Source organism: Phyllostomus hastatus, unplaced genomic scaffold (genome assembly GCF_019186645.2).
Source record: "Phyllostomus hastatus isolate PE091 unplaced genomic scaffold, TTU_PhHast_1.1 phas_scaffold_78, whole genome shotgun sequence".
Taxonomy (NCBI): Eukaryota; Metazoa; Chordata; class Mammalia; order Chiroptera; family Phyllostomidae; genus Phyllostomus; species Phyllostomus hastatus.
Window position 1 is genome coordinate 64,055,587 of NW_025334041.1, and position 15,919 is coordinate 64,071,505.

At 41.9% G+C, this 15,919-nt stretch overlaps 1 protein-coding gene across 4 annotated transcripts in view; it reads right to left on the minus strand.

Moving 5' to 3' along the window:
• The window catches only part of TGFBRAP1 (transforming growth factor beta receptor associated protein 1), a 59,316-nt gene extending 47,531 nt beyond the window's left edge, over positions 1-11,785 (minus strand). For 2 of the 4 annotated variants that reach the window (XM_045827808.1, XM_045827804.1), the window contains exon 1: positions 11,590-11,758. The gene's annotated coding sequence lies outside the window, so the exon portion shown is untranslated. Of the gene's footprint in view, positions 1-11,589 lie in introns of all 4 variants that reach the window. The other 2 variants (XM_045827806.1, XM_045827805.1) reach the window with 2 other exon arrangements.
• Between the last annotated feature and the right edge of the window lie 4,134 nt (positions 11,786-15,919).

Genomic DNA, 15,919 nt, shown 5'->3' on the forward strand with positions numbered 1-15,919 from the left:
GGAATCAAACCAGCAACCTTTCACTTAGCAGGATGATGCCAACCAATTGAGCCACATCACTCAAGGCATTTTTCTGTGTTTTTTATAACAGCTATATAGGCTTCCAGGGGCTCTACTTGTTTCCATGGCACCTAGTCAAGCCTGAGAGAGCAGATTTAAATGAGGATACATATCCCACTTCATTTTATAAAGCCAGTATAAAGTATAACTTTGATATCCAAACCAGGTAAGGATATAGGAAAAAAGAAATCATCGATATCCTTATTCATATTCAAAAGTATTAAATATTAGCACACTGCATATATACACACACATACTTATGCACCACGTTTACAAATCAAAAGGGAAAAACATAAAACAAAGAATAAGACTATTATCTGTTATGGGTTAAATTATGTTACCCCAAATATGAAGTCCTAACTTCCAGAACCTGTGAATATGACCTTTTGTGGCAATAGGGTCCTTGCAGATAATCAAGTTAAGATGAGGTCATTAGGGTGGGCCCTAACCGAATGTGACTGGTGTCCTTATAAAAACGGGAAATATTGACAGAGACAGACACAGGTAGAGGAAAGTCAGGAGAAGACACAGGAAGAAGATGGCTATCTACAACCCAAGAATGCCTGAGGCTACTGGAAGCTAGGGGAGAGGCCTGGAACAGATTCTCCCTCAGAAGGAACCAACACTGTCATCACCCTGAACTCAGACCTCTACACTCCAGAACTGTTAGACAATAAATCTATGTTGTTTCAGCCACCCAGTTTATGGCACTTTGTCATGGCAGCCCTAGCAAACTAGTGATACTCCATTCTCTATCCAACATTGTCCTGGGAGACTTTGCCAATTGAAAAAGATCAATTATGAAGAATTGAAAACAGGACATAAAACTATAATTATTTACAGATGATATTACTGTTTTCACAGAAATTCACAAATAATCTATCATCATTTTCAAAGTTTAGAAATTTTGTTTAATTCATAAGATCATTATACCAAAGTGTGGACCCTGAGAAAGACGATACTTATTAAGAAGGGCTTCTGGTGGCTAACTAGGCTCAAATGAAAAACAACAAAAACAGAGCCTAGCAACCATTTCTATACAGAGACCTCTCACACAAACCACACTTCAGGGAGAAGCCTGTGCTGAACTACTTGCCTCACACACTGAACTGCCTACCTGTGCTGTGTTCCTGCCAAGTGAGCCAGCCCTTATAAAGAAGTTCTTGGAATAGTATTTAAACCAATAGGATTGAAGCTTTCCATATCCCCATCAACATCTCCACTAACTAATCAGAGAGGCTCCATCCTGACCAATCAGGACAGTGTTTTTTGGACCAAACTGTGGAGATTTGAAATCCTCATTTGCATGAGGACAGACCCCCCTCAGGAACCAGGAGCTAGGACTTCTGTCTATCTAAGTCAGCTTGCCTCTGGCCAGGACAGTGAATGTTCCTTTTCCACCTGTGTTCCTTGGGTGGAGCTGAAACACCCAAGATAAAACACCGAGGATGTCTCACTGAAGCAGAGCAGAGCAGAATTATCTAGCTGGAAAGGAGACAGCCTAGTCCCAGGGCAGCCTTGCAGTCACACTGTGCTGCTTCATAATTGAGCTGTAACACTATTAAGCTTTCCTACAACTGTACGGTATCACAGTTGAGCAGTTTGCACCAAGTAAAATTTCCTTGTTCACTGCATTCCAAATTGGGCATTTGTTGGCATTGAATTGGTGCCAACAACTATTGGTTCACAAATCTAATCTACATTTTTACATAGACCAATTAGAAACTTTAGTCTTAACAAAACACATTTACACTAGCATGAAAAGTTAGGTATGAAGAAATTATTTAACAAAGGTGTCTAAGATATTTATGAAGAAAATAAAAAAATCTTGTTATATATTAAAGAAGACCTACACTACAACCTGAGCACACGCTTCTGTAGAAAACAACAAGGTGACTTTAAAATTTAAATGCAAATCAAAATACCATCATGCATCACATAACATTTTGATCAACAAGCCTCATGTACGATGCTGGCCCCATAAGATCATAACGGAACTGAAAATTTCCTAGCGCCTAGTGATTTGGCAGCCATCTCAATACCTGAGTGCAACACATCACTCCCATGTTTGTGGGGATGCTGATGTCAACAACCATACTGCACTGCCGGTCGTATAAAAGGACAGTATATCCAATTATGTACAATACATAATTCTTGATAGTAATAAATAGTCATGTTATGGTTTATATATTTACTATACTTTTAACAATTATCTTAGAGTATACGCTTTCTACTTATTTAAAAAAGTTTTCTGTAAAACAGCATGCCATGTTACATTGGCAGCAGCCTCACAGATCTCACAATTACTGCATCTCTTGACTGCATCCTATTCTCTTATGCTTGATTTGATCTTGTATTGTTTGGTACACTAACTGCTGTATGGGTGTGTAGCCTAGGAGTAATATGTGTACCACCTAGCCTAGGTGTATAGTAGGCTGTACCATCTAGGTTCGTGTAAGTGTACCCTGTTATGTTCACATGATAATGAGATCACAGAACATTGCATTTCATAAGATGTACAGGTATTCCAATCATTAAGCGGCACACAACTCCCTGGAATAGTCAAAACAATCTTGAAAATGAAGAACAAAGCCGAAAGACCTACATTAATTGATTTTAGAAACTGCTATAAAATTGCTGTAATTAAGACATCATGGAAAAACAAACAGATCAATAGAACAGAAGAGAAAGTCCAAAATTAGACCCATAGATATACATTCAATTGATTCTTGACAAAAGAACCAATGCATTTCAAAGGGGAAAGAAAAGTCATTTCAATAAATGATGCTGGAGCAACAGGATAATCTTATGAGGAAAAAATTAACCTTAATTATCCCTACCTCACACCATGGATTAATAATATAATTAATTTGACATACCTCAAATAATTTTAAAAGTAAAACCTAAAACTATAAAGCCTCCAGAAGAAAACATAGAAGAATATCTTTGAGACTCTGGTGTATATGTTTCTTAGAATATAATAAGCACTAACCACAAAACAAAACATTGATAAATTGGATTTTATAGAAATTAAAAACTTGCGTCCATTGAAAGACACCATTATGGAAATGAACAGGCAACCCCTAGACTCAGAGAAAAATTTGTAGTAATATATATGGCAAAGGGCTCACCACACATATCCAGAATATACAAAAACTCCTACAAACAAAAAGTCACAATGATACACCATTTCACAACTATTAGAATCACTACAATTAAAAAGACTGACACCACTAAATGTTAATGAGGATGAAGGACTGATAGTTTGAGAATTTCATACTTTGTTGGAAGTATAAAATGGCACTGTCTGTTGCTTTTTTATGAAGTTAAACATGCATTTATCCTGTTACCCCACAAGTCCATATTTCACATTTCCATTTCTCTTGAATATATACCAATATCCACAAAAAGATATGTACAAGAATGTGTAGAACAGCCTTAGTCATAATAACCAAAAATAGGAATCAGCTCAGTTTTACCCACTTATACCCAGTTTCCAAATGGTCTCAGTGATGGAGGCTAACCTAATGTCTGGACTGATCTAGCTCAGAAAAGTCTGGTGGTAGACTCATTCGGGTGGAGGCATGTACTGGCATTGGTCTGGCTCAGGTCAGCTTGCTAATTAATAAAGCATAAGTGGTGTGGGCAGTTACTAAGGGACATGCTACCCAGTGTCCAGCCTCTGTGTTCACATCCCTGTGGCACTGAGAACTAACCTCCTCCCTGATACCAGCCCACCCCTACGCTCATCTTTCCTCTCCTGGCCATGCTGTCATACGTATGGAGCAGAAGATGTAGGTATGAGTGGACATAGTTTTTCCTTTGGCCTCTCCTACATTCCTGACTGAATGAACAGCAAAAGTTCTTCCACTACAAGCTACCTTCAGATGTTCTCTTCATCCTAAATTAGCAGAATAAATGTTAATTGAAGTTCTCTACTAAAAACAAACAGCTAAACACCTCCAATTCCTATGAGTAACTCCATTGGCGCTCTGATTAATCAACTTCACAGTCTGTAGAAATAACACACTTAGTAAAACCACATCAGTGTCTCAAAACTTTAGTTAGCACCTAGAAGATGAATTTTAATACCTTTGTGAGCCAATTAGCTCTCTTCTTAGGATATAAATTGACTCTAACTACAATCGACTTCCAGCAAGATGGAGGCATAGGTGGATGCACCGTACCTCCATGCACAACCAAGATTAGAACAACAACAATTTAGAGGCAGAATAACACCCAGAACTAACAGAGAATTTATCTGAATGGAAGTCAGACAGCCAAGAAGTTGAAGTAGACCTGTTCATCCAAACCAGTAGGAGGGGCGGAGAGGAGCAGCCGGGCACGGGTCATGGCGCTCGGAGAACTGGGAGAACTGGGCACATAAGGCAACCAGGAGCATGTAAGGTATCTGGGGCACACAAGATTGCAGCGGGTGGACCCTGAGTAGGCAAGTGGCAGCTGGCGGACCCAGTGAGGCGGCGATTGTGGACCAGAGCAGAGCGCACAACCCAGGATCCCAGAGAAGGGACTGAGGTCCCAGGAGAACGGAACAACCGCCACTGTTCCCTCCCGCCCCCTGCCCCCACATACAACGTTACAATCTAGCGACTGGGGTGCCCAGCCCCGGTGAACACCTAAGGCTCCACCCCTCACTGTAACAGGAGTGACCAGACCAAAAAAAAAAAAGAGACAGACAGACAGACATGTCTCAAACAGAAGAACAGATCAATGCCCCAGGACTCATCCTTTGAGCAACCAAGAGATAGCCAATCTATCAGATGCACAGTTCAAAACACTGGTGATCAGGAAAGCTCACAAAATTGGTTGATTTTGGGCACAAATTACATGAAAAAATTCAGGTTACCATAAAAGAGATGAAGATGAAGGAAGATGCATGGAGAACCAATAGTGATAGGAAGGACACTGGGACTCAAAACAATAGAGTGGACCAGAAGGAAGAAAAAAACAACCAAACAGGAAAGAATAGAGAAATAAGAATTCAAAAAAATGAGGAGAAGCTTAGGAACCTCCAGGACATCTTTAAACGTTCCAACATCCGAATTATAGGGGTACCAGAAGGGGAAGAGGAAAAGCAACAGATTGAACACGTATTTGAACAAATAATAAAGGAGAACTTCCCCATTCTGGCAAAGGAAATAGACTTCCAGGACATCTAGGAAGCTCAGAGAGCCCCAAAGAAGTTGGACCCAAGAAGAAACACACCAAGGCACATCAGAATTACATTAGCCAAGGTAAAAATGAAGGAGAGAATCCTAGAAGCAGCAAGAGATAAGGAGACAGTAACCTACAAAGGAGTTCCCATCAGACTGTCAGCTGATTTCTCAAAAGAGACCTTATAGACAAGAAGGGGCTGGAAAGAAGTTTTCCAAGTCATGAAAGGCAAGGACCTATATCCCAGATTGCTCGATCCAGCAAAGCTTTCATTTAGAATGGAAGGGCAGATAAAGTGCTTCTCAGATAAGGTCAAGTTAAAGGAGTTCATCATCACCAAGCCCTTATTTTATGAAATGTTAAAGGGACTTATCTAAGAAAAGAAGATAAAGAAAAAGCATGTATAGTAGAAGGACAGCAAACTCACAATTATGAACAACCACACCTAAAGCAAAACCAAAAGAAACTAAGCAAACAACTAGAACAGGAACAGAACCACAGAAATGGAGATCACATGAAGGGTTAGCAACAGGGGAGTGGGAGGAGGAGAGAGGGGGAAAAGGTACAGAGAATAAGTAGCATAGATTGCAGGTTGAAAATTGATAGGGGGAGGGTAAGCATAGTATGGGAAATGTAGAAGCTAAAGAACTTATAAGTATGACACATGGACATGACTAAAGGGGGGATATGGGTGGGAGAGGGTGTACAAGGTGGAGGGGAGTGAAGGAGGGAAAATGGGACAACTGTAATAGCATAATCAATAAAATATATCTAAAAAACTACAATCAACATCACCTCAACATCAAAGAAAATAAGAATTATTTCATTGACCACTCTAAAGTCAGATGAGGTATGATAGGACTTAAAGACTCAGTGGTCACAAACAAAATTTGTGTATGTATGTTAAGAAAGCTTAACATTTTTATTCTTTAACTGCAGTTGCTTCAGAAAAAGACCTCTTCTAAATCCTCAAGGTAACGTCACAGGGTAATTGGGAGACTGGGCACACAGAAACAAAAGAGAAACATGATGGGCAACAAAAGGACATGTATGTTCTGGCTCACTAGGGGTGCAGGGAAACTTGCTTGCTGGTGCTTGGGCACCAGCATCCTGCCTTCCTAGGAAATCCAGGGAAGTTTCATGACCATTGCTCCTGTTGCTTCAGAGTGACATGGAATGCAGCACAATATTAAATTCAAATGTAATTGAGTCAAGTCACCATTGTGGTATTCATGGAAAAAGTATATCACCACTACCTAATAATCATGAGAAATCGCCAGACTACCCCAAACTGAGAGACATTCTACAAAATCCCTGACCCTCTTCCAAGAGTAATAACCAAGGAGACATGACAATGAAACTGACCGGAAACAGGATCATGAAACGGAAAAGACATTAGTGGAATAACTGGTGAAATCAAATAAAGTCTGCAGGTTGCTACTAACATTGATGTTAACTTATTAGTTTTGATCACTATACTACGGCCAGACAAGATGTTAACAAAAGGGAAAGCTGAGTGTATATGAGCTACTAGAAAGAGTACAAAAATATGTGTACTATTTTGCAACTCTTAAGCAAGCCCAAATTTACTTCAAAACAGAAAGCTAAAATAAAAAGTGTAATTATAGTTTATAGTAACCATAGTTTTTATCTACTTACCTGGGAGTAATCAAGAAAAAGAAAAGAGAGCTGAGCATCTCCTTTTCTAGCAGGAAAGGGGACAGCCAGAGCGACCTGAATGTCAGTGACCAGAAAGGAGACAATGGGACAGGCAATGACCAGCCCTCCAGCAGAACACCCCCATGTACCTCAGGCCACAGAAGCAATGTCATAATCTTTTTTACTCAGTTCATTTTGGGGGTGTGTTTTCTAAACTTGGTGTCCTAACTTAAAATTACAGGTATGAATAATACCTACATATTGTTTTTTCTCCTGATGATGCATTTCAAAGAGGAGACTTTGGGACTCTGGCTCATTTGAAATATTTCTCGTAGAGGAATTGAGATTGGATTGGGGTGAATGTGAGCTGACTGCTACTGAATCCAAAATCTGATACACTGTGAGTTCAGGAGAGGCAGACAAGTGAGATGCTCTAATGGAGAGCAGTAGGGCTTCAGGCAATCAGCTAGGATGAGGCCTTCTAAATGTTCTCCCTCTGTGTAAGGTTCAAGGCCCTAGAGCTAAGTTGGGCCATGCAGTGATAAAGCAGGCAGCGTGCAATGCAGACATTCTCATATTAATCCGGGGATCCAGAGCTCCAGTGGCTTGGCCAACTGTTCTGATCTTAGGCGAGTCACTTAGAGCTCTGGGCCTGTCACCTCCTTGTAAAGTAGGAACTGGGGCTGGGATGCATGCTTCCCCTGTATTATTATCTAGTTCCTCTGAAGGACAGGTAGTGATAACACTATTGTAGGGGAGCTAAGACTTCTGGGAGGCTCATTACATGCCAGACTCTGTATTAAATGTTCTCTTCATACTCACAAGCCTGTAAGGCCAAGTACTATCATTATTTCATCTGCCAGGGAGGAAATGGAGGTTTCGAAATGTTGAGTGACCATGAAAAGCTGAGATCCCAACCCAGGCAGCTTGCCTCAAGAGCACACACCTTAACCAATGAGCCAGCTGCTGCCCAACTCCTGTTGCTCCAAGACTACACAAAGGACAGGCACCATCTGACTACGCCCTGGCCAGTGTGCCCTGATGGCTAATCATTGGGTTTGGTCGGATACCAAGTTACTTGATATAAATGAAATCATTTCATTCTCACATTACTCTAAGAGGTGGATATTATTATGAACATGTAGATTTCTGGTGATTTGCTCAAGGTTACATAGCTACCAGGTGACGAAACAGGGTCTTCAACCCCAGTGTCTGTTTCTGACTCCAAAGCCATATTCTTTCCACTTTATTGACTGAAGAGGTCAAATGTGATTTCAGATGCTCTCTTAGAATCAGTCCTCCTGAAGAAACGTGACATCTATAAACATGATATGGTATGGGGCCACTGTGGTATGGGGCCTACAGATGACCATCCTGCTATAATTCCTGCTAAGGGACCTTTGTTCTCAGCAGGGCCCTAGCCTTCCAATCATGAGTCTAGAGCAGACATCCTATTATCCTCCCCCACCCTGTCCCCTTAGATTTCTCTGCACTAGAATGGCTTATCCCTGCCCTCTGCCGCCTGGACAGCTTTTGTCACAAGTTCAGGGGATTGGCGTCAGCACTGCCTTGCTAAGTTTCAGATGCAGAATAATATGCTTTCACACGTCTCCACTAACCTAGTAATCTTATCAAAACAGGATACACATTTATGTGGCAAAAGCTGTCCTCACAGAGCCTACCTCCTGCTGGCCCCAGGTTCTTCTCTAAGTTCTCGAGACATCTGCTTTATTTAAATATATATGTAAATACACATAACTCATACATAAGTAAATATTTATATACACATACATACCATTTATACACACCACATACATATACATACCATATGTATGCACATATAGTGTGTGTATATTTATGTATATATTATATACACCCTATAATAGGAACATCAACAGTTATAACTGAATAAGGGGCTTGGGGGAGGACGAAGGGGAAGGAGTAGAATGGGAATATGGGTCTCTAGAACATTTTCTTCCTAACATTTTCCTCAATACTGGACTTTCAAACAGCCACAAAGAATCATCCAGTGCCTCCTGGATGTTGGGCAATTATTCTCTGTTACATATATTGTTTTTCATTTTTAATTTATTTTTGTTTTTTTCAAATTATAAGAGAAAGTTTATTTAGAAAGTTACAGATGTAGTAGAAATGAACCAGCTGGGCTGTGTAGGCTCTGGAAACAAGTTACAGAAGGAAAAGAAGGGCCTTTGGAGCTTGGGAAAGTGGAAAGCAAAGGTAGTGTGCCTGGCCGGGAAAAGTGGGGGATGGGAAAGGCAATGGCTCCTGTTTCCCACAAAGCACTCAGCCTCCTTTGGGATGGCCTCACATTAACTTGTTACTGCTACATTCATATTTAGTAGTTAAGTATTTTTTTATTTTTTAAAGATTTTACATATTTATTTTAGAGAGATGGGGAAGGGAAGGAGAAAGAGAGGGAGTGAAACATCAATGTGTGGTTGCCTCTAGCACACCCCATACTGGGAATATGGCCTGCAACCCAGGCATGTTCCCTGACTGGGAATCAAACCGGTGATGCTTTGTTCACAGGTCTGCGCTCAATCCACTGAGCTACATCAGCCAGAGCCAGTAGTTAAGTATTTTTTAATAAAGAAAAACGGGTCAGGTTTGCCACAGAAGAGATGAGTTGTAAAGTATGGGCTAAAATATTCAGCAGGATCCAAACACCTGGCCACAAGTGATTAATGTATTTCTAATGAGCACTGGATTCAGTCCAAGATGAAGATGCTTATCTCATTAGGTACAATTTCCTAGAGTTTTCTTAAAGGATCACAAATGTTTAATATTAGCATGAAGGAGTGAGCAATAATAACAAATTTATTTTTTCCTGAACAGAAATGCTAGTTGCAAATCAGGTCTAGAAAACTTAGCATTTTTTAAAACAGCAGCTGGACCTGTTTAATGTGAGAATGGACCCTTACAAATCCCTGTGATTGGAGTGTCAGGCAGAGGCTGAAGCAGCCTGGGAGCCTGCAGTGGTGTACACAGTCCTCCTGCTGACAGGATGACAGCTGCCAGAGGCAGACAGTGGAGGAGAAAGGTGAGGGTTACCACCCGATTTCTTTGCAAAATGCATATACTCTGACATGCACAGCAAATTGAGATCAAGACCCACAAGGAATCTAACTCCAGAATAAAACATTCATTGGGTTAACAATTCCAGCTGACTCTTGAACAGTACAGGTTAGCACTGTGTGGATCCACTTGTACATGAATTCTTTAAAAATAAATATATGGTTGAAAACAATATTTTTAATCTGCTGTTGGGAATCCACAGATTCGGAGGGCCAACTGTATGCATAGTCTGTGCCATTTTATATAAGGGACTTAATACCAAGGATTTTGGTATCTGTGGGGACAACTATAGTTAAGTTGTGGGGAAATTTAAAATCAGATTTCCCCCTCTGCAAAGTCGACTGGCAGGGTTAGGGCTGGAACCCACAGCTCTGTGCTCACCACCACCATGGAGCAGATACCCTGGAGCCTGGGAAGGGTTAGCTGTAGACAGACTCCCAATGAGTCCCGTCAAGGCTGTTTCTAGTGCCACACACCAAAGAAGAGGCTACTCTAGTGACTGCTGAGGCAGGCACAAATAGAAGGAAAAAGGAAGCAGCTGGCCAGATGTTCCTTCCTAGCTGACCATAGTGCTGGAATCTTCTGGCTGACCAACAGGGAGAATCAAGTCCATGAGGAGGGCATAGAAGTAGTGGGCACCCACAGGCCCCTCCATGTCCTGAGTTCTGACTCCAGGTAAGTCAGCTCACACTGCAGAGGACCCGTTCCTTGCACACTTCTCTCAGTGCCTTAACCTGTCACTACAATCACTTCTGCAGCTCCTTCCCTCAGAAGGACAGGTGCTGGCCCACCAGCACTTCATCAGGGATTAAACCCTAGCACTCAATACAGTCATTCTCATTAAGAAGCACTGTGTGAACCCCTATTTCCAGCAGCCAGGAAGGGCCCCCAGAGTGGCCTGCAGACCTTTTGAGAATCACCCAAAAGGCCATGAGAACAGAAATAATGACAGCTCAGACAACCGGAAGGACAGCTTCTGTCTTTAGAGTCATCCCCATTTTACAAACAGGGAGGCAAGATGAAAACACAACTTCCACCTGCACCTCTAGGCCAATGAAAGGGCAAATCGCACGGGGGAGGCAGATTCCAGGGAGTAGGGGCGAGATCTCTGCCCCTCCTCTCCAACACACCCAGCCCAGTATCCAGGTTCAGGGCAACAAGTCGGGCCTGAACGTGACCCAGAATTTGAGCTCTGAAATCCCAAGAGCTTCAGGAAACATCAATTACAGAGATAAAACAGGTCCATACAAGGGGTGGAAGAACAAGGGGCGCAGGGGCATATTCCTGTCCAGCTTCACCCTCCAGAAAAACCAACAGCCTACCCCCAAACAAGGGTTAGTTCTCAAATCTTCCCCACACACACACCCACTCCCTCCTCACACGTCAAAACATCCACACCCAGACCCCACACTCGGACACATCTGCCCACACAAGTGCACACTTGTGCACCCGGACCCCCACACTTGCACACCTGTCCCGCATTTGACAGGCACTTGACCCCCACGCATTCTGAGCCCGCGCGCGCGCACACACACACCGGCCCACTCACAATCCCCCAGGTACCCACACTCGCCCGCCCTCAACCCTACCGGTCCTCACCCTCCAGCCCCTTTCCGTGCACTCTTGGTAGCGCGCCCCACAACTGGCAGCCCGCCGCCCTCCTCACTGACCCGCGCAGCGTCCGTTGGCCTCTGCCGTCACGCTGGCCCTGCAGCCTGGGCCCAGCGCCGCTGGCCACCAGCTCCCGGCTGAGGCTCTAGGGCTGGTCCGGCCGAGCCGCTGCCGCCGCTTCCCGTCACGTGGGGCGACCGCCCTGCGCCGGGAGGGCGGGAGCCGTAAGTCCCTGCGCCATAGTCCGGGGCTCCCGCCACCTCCCGGGTGCCCCTGGGATTTAACAAATTCCGTTCCCAGCCCAGCGACCAATAGGGCCCCCCTCTAGGCCTCCGTTTCCTCCTAAGGGGTCACAACAGTGCCGGCCTATTGGGGCGGTTGTGGGGAGTAAATGAGTGTATTGCTGTAAATTACCGAGAAAACTGGCACAGAGTAGGTGTTCGAGAAGTGTTAGTGATAACGGCTTAATGTATTTTTTCCTTCCCCACCGGCGAGGTACAGCTTCATGAAAACATGGGCTATGTCTGATTTGCTCACTACTCTTACTTCTAATACCAAAACAATCTAGACATAGTGTAGGCACCGGGGAAATACTTGCTGAAAGAATGAATGAACCAACTACCGACCAACCCTGGGAAAATCTTAACTACTCTGCCTCTCATTCAGCTTGAGATGCTAACTCGCTGGTGGTGCTCCCTATGACACTGAAATGTAGTGTTAGGCAGCTAATCGCTCACTGGTCGGGGCCTAAAATCCACCACACTCGTCGCAGAGGTAACACCTACTGACTGCCAGACCCTGGGCTAAAGGGCTTATAGCAATGATGTCATTTAAGCCTCCCTAGCTCCTTATGAAGTAAGCGCTATTAATCTCTCCATTTCATAGATGAGTTGACCTGTGTACACTATCCCTTCTGGAAACATTTGTTCTTCCTGGAACTATCTGAGAAGTCTATTTAACATATGACAGGAACCTATATATAAATAATTATTCCATAACTTGGAAAATATCTGCATCAGGGCTAATTCTAAATTCCTCATGTTGTTTCAAGTGATTACCCTTGAGAAGAAATATCGGTCATGTTTTTCAAAGGAATGTTTAATTAACTTCTTTTATTGATATTTATTAAATATCCCTTGGGTCCATACTAAACACATTGGGTATTTTATAGAATGTGAAAAAGATGTGTTCTAGTAGATTATTTAAGATTAAGAGTTGAACAGAGACAACTGAATGCTTTTAATAGTTACCATCTACTCTCAAAACATAATCTCCTCACACATACATTTAAGGTTCCTCACTGGCTGTAAGCTCTTAAGGTGTCTATCAAGTTTCGTTGTATCTATCTGCACAAAGGAAACAACCAATATTTAAAATTCCTGATACTCAAAATTAATAAATTAGGCTATCTTTAAGAGTCTTTTATGCTAAGATTTGGTTACTCTATAAACTCTCTTGTTAAAAATACACATCTAGCTTGGATATCAGTTTAGAATATGAGATTAAGCAAATAAGGTTACATTTATGATTTTTTTAGCAAACATAGCTTACTAGAAGCCATGTTTTGTTTTTATATGCTTTAGCTCATTTAATAATATATACACATATTCATATACTTGTAATCTAGATTCAGTAGAATAAACTTTTCAACTGTTCTTCAATCAACTATTTCTTGAGCAGCTCCTATGTGCCAGGTGCTATGGCTGAGGTTGCTGGGTATACTGAAATGAGCACACTGCCCCTGTCCTTGAGCCACTTAATTTAGTTCAGAGATTTATAAAGCATGATCAGTAATGGGCAGTACCAAAATCACCTTGGAAGTTGTTACAAATGCAAATTCCTGTGCTCCTATCCAAACCTACTAAGTCAGGAACTTGGGGATGAGGAGGGGTGGAACCCAGCACAATGTTTTTTACAAGCTGTCCATATGACTCTAAGACTCACTGAGTTTTGAGAATCACTGATTTCGTGGGATATGTAGAAGAAATACCCTCCTAACCATATCCTAAGGTAAAATATAATATGCTCCTGAGGTCTAATGACAGGAGAGGTCAGTTAGGAAGTACCTGAGGATCTGGAAAGGTTTAGTGATATTCATTCATCACACACTTACTGTTCTTACACTGTGTACAGGCACTATGCTAGGTGCTGAGAACACAGAGGTGTAAGACACTGAAGCAGCTCATTAAACAAGTGTCCTGAGATGGGCTTTACAAGAAAGCCAGTAGGTAGTTTAAGCATGTAAATACATCTTTATGGACAGATTGTAAAAGGAATGAGAAATTACAATAACAAACATAATCATTAATCATTATTATGGTACTGAAGGTAGTTATTTAAAACTCAAAGTAGAACTGTTGTCTTAAATACCTAAAAACACAGATTTAAAACGTGAAGTGTGAAGTGTTTAAATTGTTACATTCATGTTGAAACTCTTTGATTTATGCTCAGGTATATTTTTGACAATAATACAATATTTGTGACAAACATCTTAAATATTACACTATGGACAAGAGAAATCAACATCCAAAGTTCTCAGTATATATTTCACTTATGATTCATTCAATAAATGTTTACTGAGTACCTACTAAGTACAAGCCCTTACTGTGTACGCCAGTGATGAGATGTGAGATAAGAAGCAAATGTATGGCCCCTGATACCAGGCAAGGCAGTTGGTTGGTTTCCCTCAGCTTTGTTCTTGTCAACAATAAGCACCAAATAAAATAAAAATAAATAAAAATGTTAATGATTAAAACCCCATGATCTTTGAGGGGAAAACTCTCATAATCCTGAACTTAAAAATGTATGATCACTATGTAATACAGATAATACTGCAGCAGAAGTAAACTTCAGCCTATGAACTCAAAAGTGTAACAAATACATATTTTTTTTCCTGTAACTGAGCTGTATTTCTACTTTAAGCCCCCCCTTGGCTGCAATAAGAATAATCTTATCAATGGAGGCCTGCCTCCTTCTTTGGGGCTGTGTCTAGAATAGGGAGTTTCTGAACTGCGAAAGAGAGGATAAGTAGAAGATGACAGATCTTTGCATCACTGGTCCCCATAAGGATTCTAAGATGCTCTTCGTCCACCCTGGTGTTGGTTTTCAGTCTTGTTCCTGCAATCATGGTGACTGGCATGGCTTGAGGGTCTGTGGCTTCCTTGCTCTGCAATCTGGCAGTAAACTTGGTAAGTTGGCCCTGCTGCCTAGACATATTTGAAACATCACCTCAGAATTTGTTAGAAATGCCAATTCTCCCTCACCCCAAGTTCCTACCTCAGAAACACTGATTAAAACACTCAGCAGACTATCATACTCTGAGGCTGCACTCTCCAAGGTTCTACCCAGAATGGAGTGGGGGCAGGCATTCCCAGTCTCCCCTTCCTTTGGAGAGGTGGTGAAGGTTTTGGTATTACAATCTCATTCTACTTCTTCCTGTCTGAAATCTAATTTTTTCTGCCTCAGATGCCATTCCCTGATATTTTAGCATCAGAGATGCCCAGAATTATCTGAATGGATTTAGTTTTAAGCAGGAAGTACTTTTAGTTTTAACCTGGGAAGTTCTAAAAGAAAACCAAAGCACAGGTCTTATCTGCCACGAAACATTTTTGCTGGTCAAGAGCTTGGGGTTTCAAGCTAGGTGACTGGTCCAGAAAACCACAGCAAGAAGCTCTAACTGTATTTTTAGACTCTTAACCTCAAGTTCATTTTTCCCCCCACCTCCACCACCATCCTGCCACTTCTGTCCTTTAGTAAGTCAATAGGCTACAACAAATCTCCAGGTAAAGGCAACAGTGGAGGCACTGTTCATACTTTAGCTCCCATCTCACAATATTATGAGGTGGTGTTGTTTTCCATTCACAGGTGAGGAAGCTAAAGCAGGTTTGTAACAGTAGGGAACTGTAACTCACTCCACCATTCTTTTGACACTGTTTCTGTAGATAGATAGCATATTTGTATAAGAGTCCTAGGAGCTAACTTCAAAAGATACAGATTCCAAACTTCAAGCATCCCAGCTCTGGGAGATTTGCTGACTCCATGGAGCCAGGATGACTAAACCAAGAAGATGCACATCGGACCATCACTTACCCTATCAGAATGGACCGTGCTGGTCTGCAAACAGAGAATTTTTCAATTCCCTCCCTTGATCTTTGTTCTGCTTCCCCTTTCCCTTGTTATAAAAATTTGTCTGCACAGAGACATGATGATAGGCTTTGAGACAATAGTCCCCATCTTCCAGGTTGCCGGCACCTAAAAATAAACCACTTTCCTCTACATAAGCACCCATCTCTCTGTCAAGTACTGGCTTTCAAAGCAG